The sequence below is a fragment of the Hemiscyllium ocellatum genome, chromosome 2 (assembly GCF_020745735.1).
Source record: "Hemiscyllium ocellatum isolate sHemOce1 chromosome 2, sHemOce1.pat.X.cur, whole genome shotgun sequence".
NCBI classification, from domain to species: domain Eukaryota; kingdom Metazoa; phylum Chordata; class Chondrichthyes; order Orectolobiformes; family Hemiscylliidae; genus Hemiscyllium; species Hemiscyllium ocellatum.
In genome coordinates, this window is record NC_083402.1 from 46,482,505 (window position 1) to 46,494,896 (window position 12,392).

The window sequence follows — 12,392 nt, forward strand, 5'->3', positions numbered from 1 at the left end:
AGGCAGGTAAATTAAGAAGAGCCAGCATGAATTTCTTTAGGAAATATCATGCTTAACTAACTTACTGGAGTTATGGACTTCCCGAAGCCAATTGACAATGAGAGAGAGAGAGCACAGACTTGAAGTATTCAGTAAAAAGAAAGAGAATGATATTAGGAAAGTGTTTAAGTACAGAGAGTGGTTCAGGGCAGGAATGCAAACTCTAAGAGTATGGTTGAGGCAAGTTTAATCATTTCATTTAAAAGAGAATTGGATGGTTATTTAAAAAAGAAAGAATGTGCGGGTTTACTTGGAGAATGGCAGTATATAAGATGCTCAAGTAGAGAACTAGTGCAGGCATAAAAGCACAATTTTAATCACCATTCTATGGGAAGGATGTTGCTAAACATGAGAGGGTGCAGAAAAGATTTACAAAAATGTTGCTGGGACTGGAGGGTTTGAACTATAGGGAGAGACTGGATAGGCTGGGGATATTTTACCGGGAGCATCGGAGACTTGAGGGGTGACATTGTACAGATTTGTAAAATCATGAGGGGCTTGGATAAGGTAAGTAGCCAAAGTATTCCCCTAGTGTGGGGGAGTCCAAAATAAGAAGACATAGGTTAAAGGTGAGAGGGGAAAGATTTAAAAAGGACCCAAGGAGTAACATTTTCATGCAGAGTATGGTGCTTGTACATGGAACTCGTTGCCAGAGGAAGTCGTGTAGGTGAATACAATGAAAACATTGAACTGGCGTCTGGATGGGTATATGAATAGGAAGGGTTTAGAGGGATATGGGTCGAATGCTGGAAAATGGGATTAGGTCAGAATGGGATGTCTGTTTGGCAGGGATGAGTTGGACCGAAGGGTCTGTTTCCATGCTGTATGATTCGATGTTTATAAAAAGACCGACAAACATAGAGAATAGGAGTGGCAATAGGCCTTTTTGCCTTTCGAGTCTACTCTACCATTCAATATGATCATGACTAAATCAGCCAACTCAGTACCTGTTTCTTCTTTCTCCCCATACGCTTTGATCTATTTAGCTCTAACTACAATATCTTTCTTCATTTTGAAAACATTGAATACTTTGGCCTCAATTGCTTTCCATGGCAGATAATTCCACATGCTCACCACTCTATGGACGAAGAAATTTCTCCTTATCTCAGTCTGAATGGCCTATCCCATATCCTTAGGCTGAGACCCCTGGGACGTCATGGTCATTGGAAGCACCCTTTCTGTACTTACCCTGTCTTGTCCTGTTAGAGTGTTACAGTTTCTATGACATCCTTCTTCATTCTTCTAAACACCAGTGAACATAGTTCTAACTGATCCAGTCTGTCTTCATAGGTTATAGTCTTAGAGTCATAGAGATGGACAGCATGGAAACAGACCCTTCAGTCCAACTCGTCCATGCTGACCAGGTATTTGCCAATATTAGGCCCATATCCCTCTGAACCCTTCCTATTAATATGCCTATCCAGATGCCTTTAAAATGCTGTGGTTGTACCAGCCTCCATCTCTTTCTCTGGCAGCTATTTCCATACATGCATTACCCTCTGTGTGAAAGAGTTGCCCCTTAGATGCCTTTTATATCTTTCGTCTCTCACCCTAAACATTTGCCCTCTAGTTCTGGACTCCCCACCTTCAGGGAATAGACCATGTCTATTTTACCATATCCATGCCCCTCATGACTTTATAAACCTCTGTAAGGGCACCCCTTATTCTCTGATGCTCCAGGGAAAACAGGGAAAAGGAAGTGAGGACTGCAGATGCTGGAGATGCCAGAGTCAAGAGTGTGTTGCTGGAAACGCACAGCATCCAAGGAGCAGGAGAATCGATGTTTCAGATAAGCCCTTCATCAGGAATGAGGAAAACAGCCCCAGCCTCTCCCTATAGCTAAAACCTTCCAACCCTGGCAAAGTCTTTGTAAACCTTTTCTGAGCCCTTTCAAGTTTCACAACATCCGTCCGATAAGACCAGAATTGCACACAATATTTCAAAATTGGCTTACAGCCGCAACATGACCTCCGACCTCCTATACTCAATGCTCTGACCATTAAAGGAAAACATATCAAGCGCTGCCTTCACTATCCTATCTACCTGTGATGCTACCTTCAAGGAACTACGAACCTGCACCTCGAGGGTCTCTGTTCAGCAACACTTGCCAGGACCTTACCATTAAGTGTGTAAGTCCTGCTCTGATTTGCTTTTTCAAAATGCAGCACCTCACATTTATCTAAATTAAACTCCATCTGCCACTTCTCAGCCCATTGGTGCATCTGATCAAGGTCCCGTTTTAATCTGAGGTAACCTTCTTCACTGTTCACTACACCTCCAATTTTGATATCAACTGCAAACTTACTAAGTATCCCTCTTATGTTCACATCTAAACCGTTTATATAAATGATGAAAGGGTTAGCCCATCCCAGAAACCAGTTCAAGGAGAAAGTGTGGACTGCAGATGCTGAAGATCAGAGCTGAAAATGTGTTGCTGGAAAAGCGCAGCAGGTCAGGCAGCATCCAAGGAGCAGGAGAATTGACGTTTCGGGCATGAGCCCTTCTTCAGGAATGACTCTAGGTGTGATCTCACCAAGGCATTGTACAATCACGGCAAGACATCCCTACTGTTGTACCCAAATCCTCTCACCATGAAGACCTCTTCACCATCGGCTGCACCCACAGGCTTACTTTCAACAACTTGCGTAGAATGACACAAAAGTCACCTTGCAGCTCTGCCTTTCCCAATTTGCCATTTTGATAATAATCTGCCTTCCTGCTTTTGCTGCCTGTGTAATTAGCCTCACATTTATCCACATTGTACTTTATCTACTGTGTATATTCCTCCTCAACTTGTTCAAATCACCCTGAAGAATCTCTGCATCCCCTTCACAGTTTACCCCCCCTAGCCCCAAACTGGCTTAGTCATCTTCAAACTTGGAGATATTACCTTCAGTTCCCTCATCTAAATCATTAATATTTATTATGAATAGCTGATCCAAACACTGATCCTTGTAATACCCCACTATTCATTGTTGCCATGGACAAATGGCTTCCTTTTGCACCATATCAATTAGGTGACTGAAAACACTATTGTGTCTTGCTGTCATCATCTAAAACTGCTCACTTTTCCCAGATCATCTTGGAGTACCGTTATCTCCTGGTTACATTTCTGTTAATCTTCCATTTAAATCTCTCTCCATTTTTCCTTCCAACCTCATATCCAACAATATGTGAGAACTTTCTCTGTTGCTGCATTTTGGTCAGCTGTCTCTGTGGCACCATGCCTTTTACTGGCTTACCTGTTCAAATAACATTTTATGTTTCCTCTCACTAGACTACCTGGCCGAACTATATTTAATGCTCTCTCCTGCCACAGTCCTGAATCATTACATTTGTTAGCTTTTCACTCATCTCTCCTCACACTCTCTCTGATTTCACCTTATCCGTCTCAAAGCCTGTTCCCTGATCCTGTTCCAATAAACTGCTGATTATTCCACTTCCTCTCCTGGTCTACATGCTGCCCATTATAATAAATATTCTGTTTTCAGGAGTTGTCCCTTTTACCTTTAAATCTTCCATCATTCCAGAACTCCAAGTTTGAATCCTTTCAATCAGTATTCTATTCCTGTCATAATAATGAAATAACTCTGAGCAAAGTCACATCCGATGTAATGTGATGAGGGGAAACTTTATGCCCTCATCCTCTAGAATCACTCTTCAGCCATTGACATGGTTGACTCCATCCTTGTCAAAAATCTCTGCACTATTGTTTGGCTGAGTGAGACACCTCTCGAGGACTACATTATTATCTCTCTAATCATAACCAGAGGATCATCTGCGATTGCTTCTGGTCCTGCACCCACACTGCTTGATCAGGTATTTGTCACAGAGCTATCCTTGGCCCTCTTAACTTCCCATCCAAATGTTACCCTTGGTGACATTATCTGAAGGCAGGATATAAGTTTTCACATGTGGAGTGCCAACACCCAGCTCTGTATCACATCTCTCTCAATTCTTCCACAGTGGCTAAATTATAGAATGCCTTTCCAACACCATGAACATAAATTTCCTACAATTAAATACTGAAGCAACTGTTTTCAGTCCCTGATCCAAACTCGTTCTCTATCTACTGACTTTAACCCTTTTCCTGGCAACAGTCTAAGATGAAACCAGTCTGTTTTACATTTGATTCTGAGATGAACGTCCAACGTCCGATGTGTGCCATCAATAAGATCATGTATTTCTGCGTCAGTAATCTCATTGGATGTCACCTTGTTCCAGTTTAGCTGTCGCTGAAACATTTGCTCATGTTGTTTTAATAGTTAGACTCAACTATTCCACTGCACTCCTGGCTGGTCTTCCACATATTAGCTTCTGTAAGCTTGAGAACATCCAAAACTCTACTGCCAGTGTCTTAACTTGCAGCAAGTTCCTTTTCCCAATCCACTCTCTTCCTATACTGAGCTATATTTGTTCACAATCAAACTCTGTCTCGATTTTAAAATTTTCATTCTGTTTTCAAATCCCTCTATGGCCTTGAACTTTTTAAAAAATGTTATCTACTACAGCCACACAACATTCTGCCCCAAATTTGGTCTTTTATGCACCCCATTTTTAATTCTTTCACTATTAGTGTCTGTTCCTTCATTGCTTCTTCCTCAAAATCTGAATATTCTCCCTCCATCTTTCTGTCTTTCTAGTAGACATTTGTCCTTTAATAATCTCCTAAAAACCTATTGTTTTGTCCAAACATTTGGCCATCTGACCTAACATTTCCATGTGTAATTTTGGTTATTAACGCTTCTGCCTTGGTATGTTTTCATGGGGCTGAAATTTGCAGACCACAGTGATTGACTTGAAGGTTGCAGGGGCAGGTATGTGGGTGCATGAAACAAAATAGGTGAGCAGAAGGCAGCCAGTGTTCATGTATTTGAGGCTGAGGTAAAGCATCAGGCAACCTCCCTGTCTTTAAGCATATTAAGACCCTGAATGGACAATTAACTGACACTTGAGTGTCTCTTTCCACTTCCAGTATAATTTTTTGGTCTGTAAAGGAAGGCAGACCAGCAGTCCTTACAGTGTGGCTAAGAAGTGAGTGGGGCCATGAGTACCTCCTTTCCTGTGCCATTTGGTCACCTCCTCAAATGGTACCCTGTTAGACCCTCTTCCCCGGCTCTCCAACGTGACCCCTGATACAACCCTGTGGCTGGGGTGTCCCATCTACGCCAATTAAAAACTTCAAATTCTTTATGAGAATAGCTGTCCCAGCAGCAATGACCACTTCCGCCTTCTGGTGCTGCTGGGTCTAGAGTTGTGGTCCAGTCAGCCTTCCTGGTTCTGAGGGTGACAATCCATTCTGCACTAATGAACATGGATGCCAGCTCATTGCTGCTGAGCAGCCAGATTTCCCACTGGTAGTTGATGACAAAACCTTAGGTCTGCTTATGCCTCATAACGTCCCCTTTATTTGAGAGGTTTTTTTGATAAATGTAGGTGGTATTTGTTTCATTCTAAAGTATTGCTTTAATAGTCTGAATGATTTTAAGTGTTAAAATTTAATTTAGACTGAATTAAGTTGGCACCTATTTGTATTTCTTCATGTTAGAGTACCCAAATTCTGTGCATTTCACAGATTTCAGACTAGAGCATTATAGAATTAGCGAATACTAAACAACAGACTGTGAATTCGTTTTAAATCATAAGTGTCCTTGTTCATTTTTTTCCTTTTGAATCAACTTTTTTTGAAAGATCAGCTTTCAACTTTGCAGTGTTCTTAAATGGTGTGCCTAATTATAACTAATATTGAGTGCTTAATTTCTTGGGAGATGAAAATTGACTTTAATTGTCTACTTAGGAGTCTCAGGTCGCTCATGCAGACATTAGTTATAAAAGCATTGGGGCGGGACATCTAGGCAGGTAGACAGCACACACACACACACACACACTTCAAACCCATTGGTAGAAGGAGCATTGAATCAAATCCATCATTTTAAAATTAGAGTCAGGCCATTTAGGATTAAAACCAGGAAGCATTATTTCCCACACAGTAAGTTGTAGAAGTCTGCAGCTCTCCTCCAAAAGGTTATGGGTATTGGAACAAGTGAGCCTTTTAAGACTGAGATTGATAAATATTTATCTTTAAATGAGGGTGTTGAGATAGATGTAACAAAGGCAGGTAAATGGGGTTGAAATACACATCAGTCATGATCTATTTGAATGGTAGAATATGTCGGAAGGACTGAATGGCCTACTGCTAAACCAGGTTTCTTTCTTGAATTGCTGGCTCTTTGCTGAGATATGAGCTACGTGGACCAATATTTTATAAGAGGGCCAGACAGGAATAACCCTCAGCAGTGATTTTTGGCAGTTCAACTTTATCACTGGAGAGGGAAATCATAATGGAATTCCTCACTAATGCCCACAAACAAAAATCAAAATCCAGAATGATGAACCTGGCAGGGTTTTCCTTTCACTGAACTCGGAGCTGTGGAAAATTGTAGTGCTTCAGTTCTTTTGTGGTAAGCCCAGCTATTTCAACAGGAATCTTGATTTCAACCTAGGAGTACTCACTGGCTAAATTTACTGAACAATTATCATAGCACTGTAAATGTTCTATAGCTATTAACATTAGACATTCGCTTTCCTGACCTAACCATAATGAGAAATGTGACATACTCCTTACCAACTGCTTAGGAAAGGCCAATTGAGAATGAAAGCTTGCCACATGGAGACTTTGGATAAAAGCCCCATGTTCAGAAAGAGCAGATTCATAGATTTTTAATTTGTATCATCACATTTTCTAACTACCTTAAACGAATACCTTCTGGCTGTTAGATGCTCTGTGACCAGTAGCAATATACCTTCCATATTATTTTCCATCATTTCAAGCTTTCTGCAATAGCAACATTTTGTTAAGTTCAAAATTTTCCAGCGAAGTTAAAACAAATCTTGGTTTTGGCAATTAGATATGCTCTTTTTCATCTGTTTCCATTTCTAAAGTCTTTCTGCTTTATTCATTTTTCCAGCTGAGAGGCCTCTCAAAGCTGTGCTCTAGACTATTGCAGGACAACCCACATTGCCACACTACCCTGCTGTGGCCCAAGCCTTAAAACCATATGAAATGCTGTGTATCAACAGCTACTAAAGCACCATTAAAACAGCAGGAGGGTGTTGTATTCATTACAGTTATTCATTGCAGTTAAAGATGTCACTAGTAATTTTCCCACACAAAGTATTGTTAGCAATCTCTTTCAAAAATAAAAGTCATGCCTAATTACAGCAGTTAATTGTTTAATTGCCTGTGTTGTGTGAAGGATTCTAGAATGCTTCACAGGCCCTTGTAACAAATAGGACATTCTAATTGTTTTTCCTATCATAGAGATTCTTTCAGCTGTGCAAAAAGAACCATAACTCAGCAATGCGTTTTGTATTCATTGCTAGCCTTTCATATTCATCAATGAGTTTCCATAATTTACCATGTTATATTATTGAAAACAAACTTCATACTAAATTGTGCTAGAGGTCCATAAGTCAAATAGCTATTTCTTTTCATTTTGTAAAGCCAAAGACTATCTTTGCTGATACAGAGTGCTTTTTATAAGTCACAACTGGTTTGACATTGACATGTCCTTGTGCTCACTTTACTTCCTGTATTTAAAATTGATAACATGGTAATCTAAAGGTGTTGATTACTACAATGGATATGGGACCTGACAACATTCCTTCAGCGTAGTCATAGAGATATACAGCACGGAAACAGACCCTTTGGTCCAACCTGTCCATGCTGACCAGATATCCAACCCAATCTAGTCCCACTTGTCAGCACCTGGCCCATCTCCCTCCAAACCTTTCCAATCATATACCCATCCAGGTGCCTTTTAATTGTTGTAAGTGTACTATCCTCCACTACTTCATCTGGCAGCTCATTCCATACACGTACCACCCTCTTTTATATCTTTCCCCTCTCACCCTAAACCTATGCCTTCTAGTTCTGGACTCCCCCACCCTACCCACACACCACCCTGCTGCACTGAAGACTTGTGCTCCAGAACTAACCATGCCCTGAGCCAAGCTGTTTCAACAATTATAACACTAGCATCTGCTGGCAATCTGGAAAGTTGCCAAAGTATGTCCTGTCAACAAAACACAAGACAAAGCCAACCTGGTCAGTTACCACCCTATCAGTCGACTCTGTATTATCACACAATTGATGGAAAGTGTTGTTGATAGTGATATCAAGTGGTTGGAGTCATACTTTGCACAAAGGAATATGTTTCTGGTTATTGGAGGTCAGTTGTTTCAATCCCAGGACATCTCTGCAGGAAGTCCTCAGGGTAAAGTATGGGCCAAATCATCTTCAGCTGCTTTATTAATGAACCTTCTGGTAAACCTTCTCCAACATAAGGCCAGAAACTGAGCACTCAATGATTGAACAATGTTCAGTACCATTCACAATTCTTCAGATGCTCAAGTCATCTATGTCTAAAAACAGCAAGACCTGGACAACCACCTAGGCTTGATCTCTTTAAGTCAAAAGTAACCAGCACACAAAAACAAGGCAAAGACCATCTGCAGCAAGAAAGAATCCCAACAATTGACTCTTGATGAAAAACCAGAACTACGAATGCTGAAAATCAGGAACAAAAGCTGAAATTGCTGGAAAAGTCAGCAGGTCTGACAGCATCTATGGAGAAAAATCAGAGGTAATGTTTCAGGTCCAGTGACCCTTCTTCAGAACAGAATTGTCTCTTGATATTCAATGACACTATTTTTGTAATACCGCAATATCAACATCCTGGGGGCTACCATTGACCAGGAACTGAACTGGAGCAGCCATGTAAATGTTGTGACGGTAGGTCACACCAAGAAATTCTTCATTGGGTAACTCTAGTCTTCACTTGAGCCTGTTCACCATTGACAAGGCACATATCAGGAGTGTTATGGAATACTCTTTACTTTCTTGAGTGGTTGCAGCTCCAACAGCACTCAAGGTCCTTGACATCATCCAGGACAAAGAGCCCATCCATCAAAATCAACATTTTCCACCAACACAGCAACATAGCTCACACACCATCTTGACTTTGGAACTAAATTGCCATTCCTTCAGCATTGGAAGGCAGCTCCTACCATCTACTCAAGCAGAATTAGGGATGAGCAGTAAATGCTAGTCTAACAAGTGAATGCCACATTCCCGTGAATGAATTTTTAAAAAAAATCAGTGGAAAGTTTTTAACATTAAGTTTGTTCTGTGATCCAGCATCAATGCTATTACTCTCAAACATTACACCAAACAACACAGATATTGCACTTGTGGTATTTTCTCAAATGACTACTGAAGAGACACTGTTACGAGAAAAGGAGAAGGTTTGTTATACACAATAGCAATAAGTAAAGCTTAATAGACATAATAACAAGAAATGAGGGAGATGGTAGAGATACTTCTGTTCCCTTTGAAAACTAGATTGGAACTCCCTGTCTTCACCCACAAACTGTGTGACATCAATAGAGTGGATAGACATAATGTAACATGAATATTAACCCTTCAGAGCTATTATCTTATACTTCAGCAGTTTCCCCCAGAGGACACCAATATTTGATACCAGAAAGAGTAACTTCAGGGCTTCCAGATAATCAAAAATTAACTTTCATATGAACATGGAAACATATAAACCTGCAAAGAACTGGGTTGTTGAGGTGAATAAGGAATTACATATGTACCTTCACTAGTGTGGGGTATTAATGCACCTGGGAGACAAACTCAGCTCCTGTTCTGTATATACCTTTACAATGGACCCTTTGTCGAGCACATTGACTGACTTTCAATGCACAGCATTTTTGGAGATATATGCAGATCCAATTGAGGTGCTGAGCTCACTATCATTATAGAAATCAAAATACTGGAAATACTTGTTGAAGCTGGCAACCTCTGTGATAGAGAAACAGAGTTCATGCTTCTGGTCGATGACTTTTTGTCAGAACTATGTCTAATGTCTACCTTTATGTTGGCGATCTTCAATGCTGCAAGAAAAGTGGTGCTCATAAATTAAAACAATTTATGTTCTTTGTTTTAGCTTTGGAAGCATGTCAATCATTAATATTATCATTCACTGACCTGGTATAAGAATTGACTTTGTCATTATTGAAGTCATAGAGTCATAGAGATATACAGCATGGAAAGACACCCTTCGGTCCAATCTGTCCATGCCGACCAGATATCCCAACCCAATCTAGTCCCACCTGCCAGCACCCGACCCATATCCCTCAAACCCTTCCTATTCATATACCCATCCAAATGCTTCTTAAATGTTGCAATTGTACCAGCTTCCACCACACCCTCTGGCAGCTCATTCCAAACACGTACCACCCTCTGCGTGAAAAAAGTTGCCCTTAGGTCTCTTTTATATCTTTCCTCTCTCACCCTAAACCTATGCCCTCTAGTTCTGGACTCCCCGACCCCAGGGAAAAGTTGTCTATTTATCCTATCCATGTCCCTCATGATTTTGTATACCTCTATAAGGTCATCCCTCAGCCTTCAACGTGATACAAATACATTGTTACGACTGTTTTATCATTATGTTACAAGTGTGGAGAAGGCACCAAGTTTAAAATGTCCATGCTATTCAAGCCTCTCAGTATTCTGTAATTTTCTAAACTACATTGTGTACAGACCCAGAGTCATTAACTACTCCACATACAGCAAGTCCTTCATTCCCAGGATTATTCTTGTAAACCTCCTTGGGACCCCCTCCAAAGCCAGCACATCTGTCCTTAGATATGAGGCCTAAAACCGCTCAAAATATTCCAAATGCAGTCTGACCAGAGGCTTATACCGCCTTAGCTGTACATCCCTGCTGTTGTATTGTAGCAAATCTGAAACTGCATGTTAACTTTAAGAGAATCCTGAATTATGGCATCCCACCTTATACTCACTACTGGATATTTATTATAGGGGTCCAAGAGCATATTAACCTGGAAAATCTTGAGTTTTTTCATTATCAATACTTCTGGCTCATTCTTATATAACAATTAATGGATTCTTAATCTAAAAAAAGTGGTATTTGGAATTATTCTTTTGGAACAAAATATCAATATCATTACTTCTCCAAACCCTGTCAGATCCATCTATTTCTCTCAATACATTTCTTTTTCCTTACATTTCTCCCCTTCACAGATGTTCTTCCATCAAAACACAAAGACAGACACCTCCCCTCTATCCACCGTTTTGATCTGCAAATCTATCATGACAATACTGAGCCACTAAAAATGCATCACTACTGGGGCATTATGAACAGGGAGCAGTGCTGACAGGTGGGATGAGAAATAGTATTCATTTTGTCACTTACAGATGATAGGAATTGTACACCAGTGCACAAGACTGTGCAAGCCTAGTCATGCCCATCTTTTTAATTGTATGAAATGGAGGTGAGGGCAGAAGTTGGGGCTGCTAAGGGTTGAAGAAGCCAAAGATTTGAATCTTATTTACGTTTAAATGTTTCTGCTAAATCTTTCCCTCCATGAAAGATTATACAGCTGTTCTGATATTGTATAATGACATGCATGACACACTGGAAATGGTGTCACATACACATTTTAAATGTGTGCTTTGAATTAGTTCCATCTTGAAAGAATTCTCAGATTTTCGAGTTTGGAGCAGGTAAACTGCACATTAGAAGGAAACCTCAATTGATCCCTTTAAGTCCCGTTACAAGTTCTGACAGGAGAGTTTTTTTCATGTCTAATCTCCTGTCAGAGATTTTTAATAATGTAAGAAGAGCAATGCCCATGTGGTAAAACAGTTTACTTCCATTTGTTTTGGTATTAGAATCATCAGAATGTATTTAACTTTGCTACTAAAATTATTCCTACAGAACAAAGAAATCAAAAACAGCTAGCTATAAATGCTTTACCAGTGTTTGTAAAATATGAAAATGGCAGTCAAGGTATATGGAGTTTTCACATTATCAAGTTACTGTGTGGAATTTATGGTTCATTACCTGTCCTTGTTTCATTCAATCAAACAAAATACTGTTGATGCTAGAAGTCTGAATTAAAAATCAATCCTTTTTTACTTCACCCTGATTCTGAGCATGCCCCTCATTCTGTAAGGAGAAAGTGAGGACTGCAGATGCTGGAGATCAGAGCTGAAAATGTGTTGCTGGAAAAGCACAGCAGGTCAGGCAGCACCCAAGAAGCAGGAGAATCGACGTTTCAGGCATGAGCCTTTCTTCAGGATTCCTGAAGAAACATCAGTTCTCCTGCTCCTTGGATGCTGCCTGACCTGCTGCGCATTTCCAGCAACACATTTTCACCTCGTTCTGTAACCCAGTTTTCACTCTCCAATCTTTTAATTAATATTTTCTGTCACCTTTCATCTCTAAAGTCAACATGCTGGATAATTCTCCTAAGGCTTT